At 42.5% G+C, this 7,609-nt stretch overlaps 1 pseudogene; it reads right to left on the reverse strand.

Annotated features, from left to right (window-relative positions):
* Positions 1-4,932: 4,932 nt before the first annotated feature.
* LOC135886473 (olfactory receptor 5V1-like) lies at positions 4,933-6,833 on the reverse strand (annotated as a pseudogene).
* Between the last annotated feature and the right edge of the window lie 776 nt (positions 6,834-7,609).

The raw sequence follows: 7,609 nt of genomic DNA on the forward strand, positions 1-7,609 counted from the left end.
CACTCATTCTTCTCTTCTGGAGACTAAACAATCCCAGTTCCCTCAGCCTCTCCTCATAAGCCATGCACTCCAGACCCCTAATCATTTTTGTTGCCCTCCGCTGGACTCTTTCCAATTTTTCCACATCCTTCTTGTAGTGTGGGGCCCAAAACTGGACACAGTACTCCAGATGAGGCCTCACCAATGTCGAATAAAGGGGAACGATCATGTCCCTCGATCTGCTGGCTATGCCCCTACTTATACAGCCCAAAATGCCGTTAGCCTTCTTGGCAACAAGAGCACACTGTTGACTCATATCCAGCTTCTCATCCACTGTGACCCGTAGGTCCTTTTCTGCAGAACTGCTACCTAGCCATTCGGTCCCTAGTCTGTAGCTGTGTATGGGATTCTTCCGTCCTAAGTGCAGGTCTCTGCACTTGTCCTTGTTGAACCTCATCAGGTTTCTTTTGGCCCAATCCTCTAATTTGTCTAGGTCCCTCTGTATCCGATCCCAACCCTCTAGTGTATCTACCACGCCTCCTAGTTTAGTGTCATCAGCAAACTTGCTGAGAGTGCAGTCCACTGCATCCTCCAGATCATTAATAAAGATATTAAACAAAACCGGCCCCAGGACCGACCCTTGGGGCACTCCGCTTGAAACTGGCTGCCAACTAGACATGGAGCCATTGATCACTACCCGTTGAGCCCGACGATCTAGCCAGCTTTCTATCCACCTTACAGTCCATTCATCCAGCCCATACTTCTTTAACTTGGCAGCAAGAATACTGTGGGAGACCGTATCAAAAGCTTTGCTAAAGTCAAGGAATAACACATCCACTGCTTTCCCCTCATCCACAGAGCCCGTTATCTCATCATAGAAGGCAATTAGGTTAATCAGGCACGACTTCCCCTTGGTGAATCCATGCTGACTCTTCCTGATCACTTTCCTCTCCTCTAAGTGTTTCATAATCAGTTGTTCTCCATGTCCAATGTAGGTATAAAAAGAAGTAATGGGCTTAATATGCAGCAAGGGAGATTTAGGTTTCTATCTGTAATAATAGTAAAGCTCTGGAATCGGCTTCCATGGGAGGTTGTGTAAGCCCCATCACTGGAGGATTTTAATACCAGGCTGGACAAACATAGTGTCCTCTGCATGGACGGGAGATACAAGTATTTCCCTACATCATCACAGCTAAACTATCATTGCAGCTAAACTATTAATAATAGTGAGTTGCTAAGATATCATGGTGATGGGAGTCCTACAAGTAGCTATAGATTCATAGATTCTCAGGCCAGAAGGGATCACTGTTATGATCTAGACTGACCTCCTGTAGAACACAGCCAATAATTCCTATAGCAGATCATTTAGAGAAAAAAATGTTTAATCTTGATTTGAAAAGTGATGCAAACTCCAACACGACCACTGGTAAATAGTTCCAGTGGTTAATTACTCTCACTATTAAAAATTTACACTTTATTTCTAGGTAGGGGAGAGAAAGAGAGCGAGCGAGAAAGAGAGAGAGAGAGAGAATAATAATAAGAATAATATACAATCAATTTTTGTGTGTGTAACACCCTTTTAAACAAACTATACCCCACACATTTTGCAGAGAAGAAAAATACATATAACAGGATTAAATAATACATAAAAGCAGATGAAATGGACTAATTAGTATACATTAATAAGAAATAAATATTGGCTAATAAGAAATACTATAAGTAAACATTTTTTTTCCAATTTGGGCTTCTCTACACTATAGACCCTTGGCTGGTATAGGTGTGCCAGCAGAGCCCCCAAGTGGAGACACAGAATCTGCCAGCAAAAAGAGCTCTGCTAGCATAGCTACACCATCTGCCTGAATGACATGAACTATGCTGTCAGACATCTTCCATCACCATTGTTGGCTCTACACCAAGGGTTTTGCTGGCATAGCTATGTCATTTAGGTGGTGTGACTGTTTTCACGCTCCTGGCCAATATAGCTGTTTGGTAAACTTTGCAGCCCACACCTTCCATAGCATTTTTCATCTAAATATATTAAATGACTTTACAAACAAAAATGTTGGGAACTTCTCTGAATTTCAATGGGAGATGGGCACCTAAATCCTTTAGACTCTGATTAAAATTGAAGGCTCAGTGTTTGAAGGAGTTAGACAACAGGGAATGTTCAGTTCACCCACTATTGACACACCCCTATCAGGGACAGAGCATCAAAGTTCAGTAAAACTGAAACATCTCTGAGGAATTTACAGGCCTGGAGACTCTTACTCACATGAGTAAAGTGTTCATGTGCATTGGCAGGAGAAGAGAGGATGTAAGTCAATCAATCAGACAATTACATATGGCTGTGATCTTCAAAGGGGCAGAAAGGAGTTCACTGAAAGTTGATGGAAGTTGGGTGCCTAACTCCCTGAGGCTCTTTTGAAAATCTGGGACCACACTGTTAAGTATTTGAAGGACTGGCCCCAAATTTCAACTTTTAGTGTTATATACATATCAACGAATGATAGAAATGTCAAGCTGGAGGGGATCTTGAGAGTTCATCTAGTCTAGCCCCCTGCAGTGAGTCACGACCAAGTCAAACAAGACCAGCCCTGACAGGTGTTTGTCCACTTGTTCCTGAAAACCTCCAATGATGAGGATTCAACAAACCTGTTCCAGAGCATAACTATCATTAGAGTTATTTTTTTCCTAATATCTAGCCTAAATTTCCCTTGTTGCAGATTAAGCCCATTACTCCTTGTCCTACCTTCGATGGACATGAAAATGATTGATCCCCATTCTCTTTATAACAGTCCTTAACATATGTGAATACTGTTATCAAGTCCTCCCTTTTGTCTTCTTTCCTCAAGACTAAACATGGCCCATTTCATTCTCCTTTCCCGATAGGTCAGGTTCTCTAAACCTTTGATCATTTTTGTTGCCCTCTTCTGGACGCTTTCCATTTTGTCCACATCTTTCCTAGGTACGGGAAACATTAATTAGATAATTAAATAGAATTAAAAATTATTTAATAGTTAAACAGAAATTAAAAGGTACAGCACAAAAAGTAAAATTGCTGCAAGCTGCATGGAAACTTTTTAAAGACACCATAATAGAGGCTCAAAATGTATACCCCAAATTAAAAAACAGAAAGAAAACCAAAAAAAGTGCCACCGTGGCTAAGCAACAAAGTAAAAGAAGCAGTCTGAGGCAAAAAGGCATCCTTTAAAAGGTGGAAGTTAAATCCTAGTGTGGAAAATAGAAAGGTGCATAAACTCTAGAAAATGAAGTGTAAAAATATAATTAGTAAGGCCAAAAAAGAATGTGAAGAACAGCTAGCCATAGACTCAAAAAGTAATAGCAATTTTTTTTTAGTACATCAGAAGCAGGAAGCCTGCTAATCAACCAGTGGGGCAACTGGATGATCAAGATGCTAAAGGAGCACTGAAGGACGATCAGGCCATTGCGGAGAAACTAAATAAATTATTTGCATCAGTCTTCACAGCTGAGGATGTGAGGGAGATTCTCAAACCTGAGCCATTCTTTTTAGGTGACAAATCTGAGGAACTGTCCCAGATTGAGGTGTCATTAGAGGAGGTTTGGGAACAAATTGATAAACTAAACAGTAATAAGTCACCAGGAGCAGATGGTATTCACCCAAGAGTTCAGAAGGAACTCAAATGTGAAATTGCAGAACTACTAACTGTAGTCTGTAACCTATCATTTAAATCAGCTTCTGCACCAAATGACTGGAGGATAGTTAATGTGATGCCAATTTTTTAAAAGGGCTCCAGAGGTGTTCCTGGCAATTACAGGCCAGTAAGCCTGACTTCAGTACCGGGCAAACTGGTTGAAACTATAGTAAAGAACAGAATTGTCAGACATATAAATGAACATAATTTGTTGTGGAGGATTCAACATGGTTTTTGTAAAGGGAAATCATGCCTCACCAATCTACCTGAATTCTTTGAGGGGGGTCAACAAGCATTTGGACCAAGGGGATCCAGTGGATTTCCAGAAAGCCTTTGGCAAGGTCCCTCACCAAAGGCTCATAAGTAAAGTAAACTGTCATGGGATAAGAGGGAAGGTTCTATCGTGGATTGATAACTGATTAAAAGATAGCAAACAAAGGGTAGGAATAAATGGTCAGTTTTCAGAATGGAGAGAGGTAAAGAGTGGTGTCCCCCAGGGGTCTGTACTGGGTCCAGTCCTATTCAACATATTCGTAAATGATCTGGAAAAAGGGGTAAACAGTGAGGTGGCAAAATTTGCAGATGATACAAAACAACTCAGAATAGTTAAGTCCGAGGCAGACTCTGAAGAGCTACAAAAGATCTCTCAAAACTGGGAGACTGGGTAACAAAATTGTTGATGAAATTCAATGTTGATAAATGCAACGTAATGCACATTGGAAAACATAATCCCAACTATACATATAAAATGATGGGGTCTAAATTAGCTGTTACCACTCAAAAAAGAGATCTTGGAGTCATTGTGGATAGACTATCTCCTGGCGACATAGCTTCTGCCTCTTGTTGAAATGGATTACAGACGACAATGGGAGAGTGCTTTCCCAATTGACTTAGTGCGTCTTCACCAGACCCGCTAAATTGACACCGCTGCATCGATGGCAGCAGCGCCAATTTACTGTGGTTTTGAACACACATAGTAATAACATTTAACACCCCTATAAAAGCTTTCTTCCATAGACATGAAAGTTCTTGACAATAGTCTGGGGCTTCAACTCCCCTGCTCCAGCCCTTAGGCCCATCCCCCTCCAAGCATCATCAAATGTAAGCCAGTCTCCTGACTCCCAGAAGACCCCTCCAACTACTAAAACCCCCTCTCTTCCCAGGGGACAGAGTAGAACCCAGGAGCCCTGACTCCCAGATCCCAGTTGTTCTAACATACTACATCCCACTCACTTCCCACAGGTAGAAGTAGGTGCCAATGCAAGTATCCCTGATTCTCTTAGAAGAACATTTTCCTCACAAGGAAATTTTTCATGGCTCCCTTCACATCCTTGTTCCTCAGATTGTAGATAATTGGGTTTAACATAAGGCTGACGATGCTGTAGAGCAGGGAGATTAATCCATTATTGTCCAATGAGTAGCGAGAGAGGTTTTACATACATGAAGATATCACTCCCATAGGAAAGCAGGACTACAGTGAAGTAGGTCCTGAGGAGAATGTATCTTCAGTATCCTCGAAACAATGTGTCCACACAAATGTCCGATGCACAGGGAGGGGCTCCACCCTGTGAAGATCCTGGAGACCAGTATCATGGTGACATTGAAAGAGATGTCTGCACAGGAAAGGGCCAGTAAAGGTGGGATGTCACAGTAGAAATAGTTGACCGTGTTGGCCTCCCTAAAGGGCAGGCAGATGGTGAGAAACATGTGCACAGCTGTGTTGAGTGCAGCACTCAGCCAGGAGACGGACAGCAGCAGATTTAAAATCGTCCTATTCATGAGCACTGTTTAGTGCAGGGGTTGCATATGGCCAAGTAGCAGTCATATGCCATGGTGGCCAGCAGGATGCACTCAGCACCCACAAAGAAAGGAAGAAGTACAGTTGTACCACATATGTTGCATAGGAGATACTACTTCTATCCAAGGAGTGGTGCAACAGCATCTGTAGGATGGTGGTGGTGGTCTGGCAGACCTCTAGAAGGGAGAGGTTCCCCAGGAAGATGCATATTTGGGTTTGGAGATGTGGTTCCACAAAGAAGAAAAGATGATAATAATGATCCCCAAGAGGATGAAGATGGAGATGATTGAGATGACCCAAGGCATAGGAAACATAACCCCTGTGTCACGCTGTCTGGAGTGGCTCACAACTGAGAGTGCTTACCTCAGGGCAGACACCACAAACTGGTGGTGGGTTCTATAATTAGATTTCACCAAGTCAGTACCAAATATGAACTCCTGGATCACTATACCAGGAGTCACAAACAGTCCCCTTAGATGCTCCTGTCTATCTTGCCACCCAGACAAACTGGACTTGGTGACAAAGGGTCACTTAAAACAAAAATCACACCACATCAGGTTGCTCCCAGTCCCAAGAGACCAGTCACTTACCCCAGATCAATTGGTATTCCAGATCTTACACCAAAGACAACACTGGTAGCCAATTCCATATTAAACTAACTAAAGATTTATTAGCTAAGAAAAGGAAATGAGAGTTATTGAGAGGTTAAAGCGGGTAAAATACATGTACAGGTGAGTCACAGTCTGTTATTCTAAATGGTGGAAGAGATGTAGTAATCTACCAGTTTTTCAAAAATCTCTCAGAGCTACCCAGAATAACTCTTGAGATCTTCATCTTCTCGTTCAGTTGTTCCACCCTGTTAGAATCCAAACAGTCCAGAGATGAAGGAGTTTTCCCTGAATCCATACTTACAGCTTCTTCTCACAGAAAAGAAGCCAACAGGGTCACTACCCAGGTGGGCTTTTCCTTTAATGACAGGGAGTGAGGAACGCATTTAGAGTTTTTGACTTCTGATCACCACAGACAATAACCACGTGTTTTGAAATTAGCACTTTTCTGTTAAAGTTCTTCATTTGCAATCCATGCGGCTTCTACCTCCTTTGATGGGTTATTCAGTTACAGGGGTATTTGCAATGTAAACATTTGCTATTACATTATAACAGGATAAGTAAAAACAATGCATGTAACATCCTATTAGTTCTCATAAAGTTTAAACACCAAATACACTCGATACATTTAACAATCACTTTGATCTATACTAATACACAAGTGAATTTACCTCGGGCTTCTGCATGAGCTGGCACCTGGTTTGCCAGCATCACATTCTAAATATTATAAAATCCCAGGAGGATGAATTCAGTTGGCATGATTTGATTCTCCATGTTCATGTCTTCACTTCGCTGCTGCAGAGAGGAGAATGGTCTATAAACAAGGACAAAGGAGTACTGCAGAAAAGAACCAGGGGATTAAAGTGGATGAGAAGCTGGATATGAGTCAGCAGTGTGCCCTTGTTGCCAAGAAGGCTAATGGCATATTGGGCTGCATTAGTAGGAGCACTGCCAGCAGATCGAGGAAAGTGATTATTCCCCTCTATTTGGCACCGGTGAGGCCACACCTGGAGTATTGCGTCCAGTTTTGGGGCCCCCACTACAGAAAGGATGTGGACAAATTGGAGAGAGTTCAGCGGAGGGCAACAAAAATGATCAGGGGGCTGGGGCACATGACTTATGGGGTGAGGCTGAGGGAACTGGGCTTGTTTAGTCTGTAGAAGAGAAGAGTGAGGTGGGATTTGATAGCAGCCTTCAACTACCTGAAGGGGGTTCCAAAGAGGATGGAGCTTGGATGTTCTCAGTGGTGGCAGATGACAGAACAAGGAACAATGTTCTCAAGTTGCAGTGGGGGAGGTCTATGTTGGCTATTAGGAAACACTATTTTCACTATTTCAGGAGGGTGGTGAAGCCCTGGAATTGGTTACCTAGGGAGGTGGTAGAATCTCCATCCTTAGAGGTTTTTAAGGCCCAGCTGGACAAAGTCCTGGCTGGGATGATTTAGTTGGTGTTGATCCTGCTTTGAGCAGGGGGTTGGACTAGATGACCTCCTGAGGTATCTTCCAATCCTAATCTTCTATGATTCTATGATACAAGACTTTGCACATTTC

This window comes from Emys orbicularis, chromosome 12, assembly GCF_028017835.1.
Source record: "Emys orbicularis isolate rEmyOrb1 chromosome 12, rEmyOrb1.hap1, whole genome shotgun sequence".
NCBI lineage: Eukaryota > Metazoa > Chordata > Testudines > Emydidae > Emys > Emys orbicularis.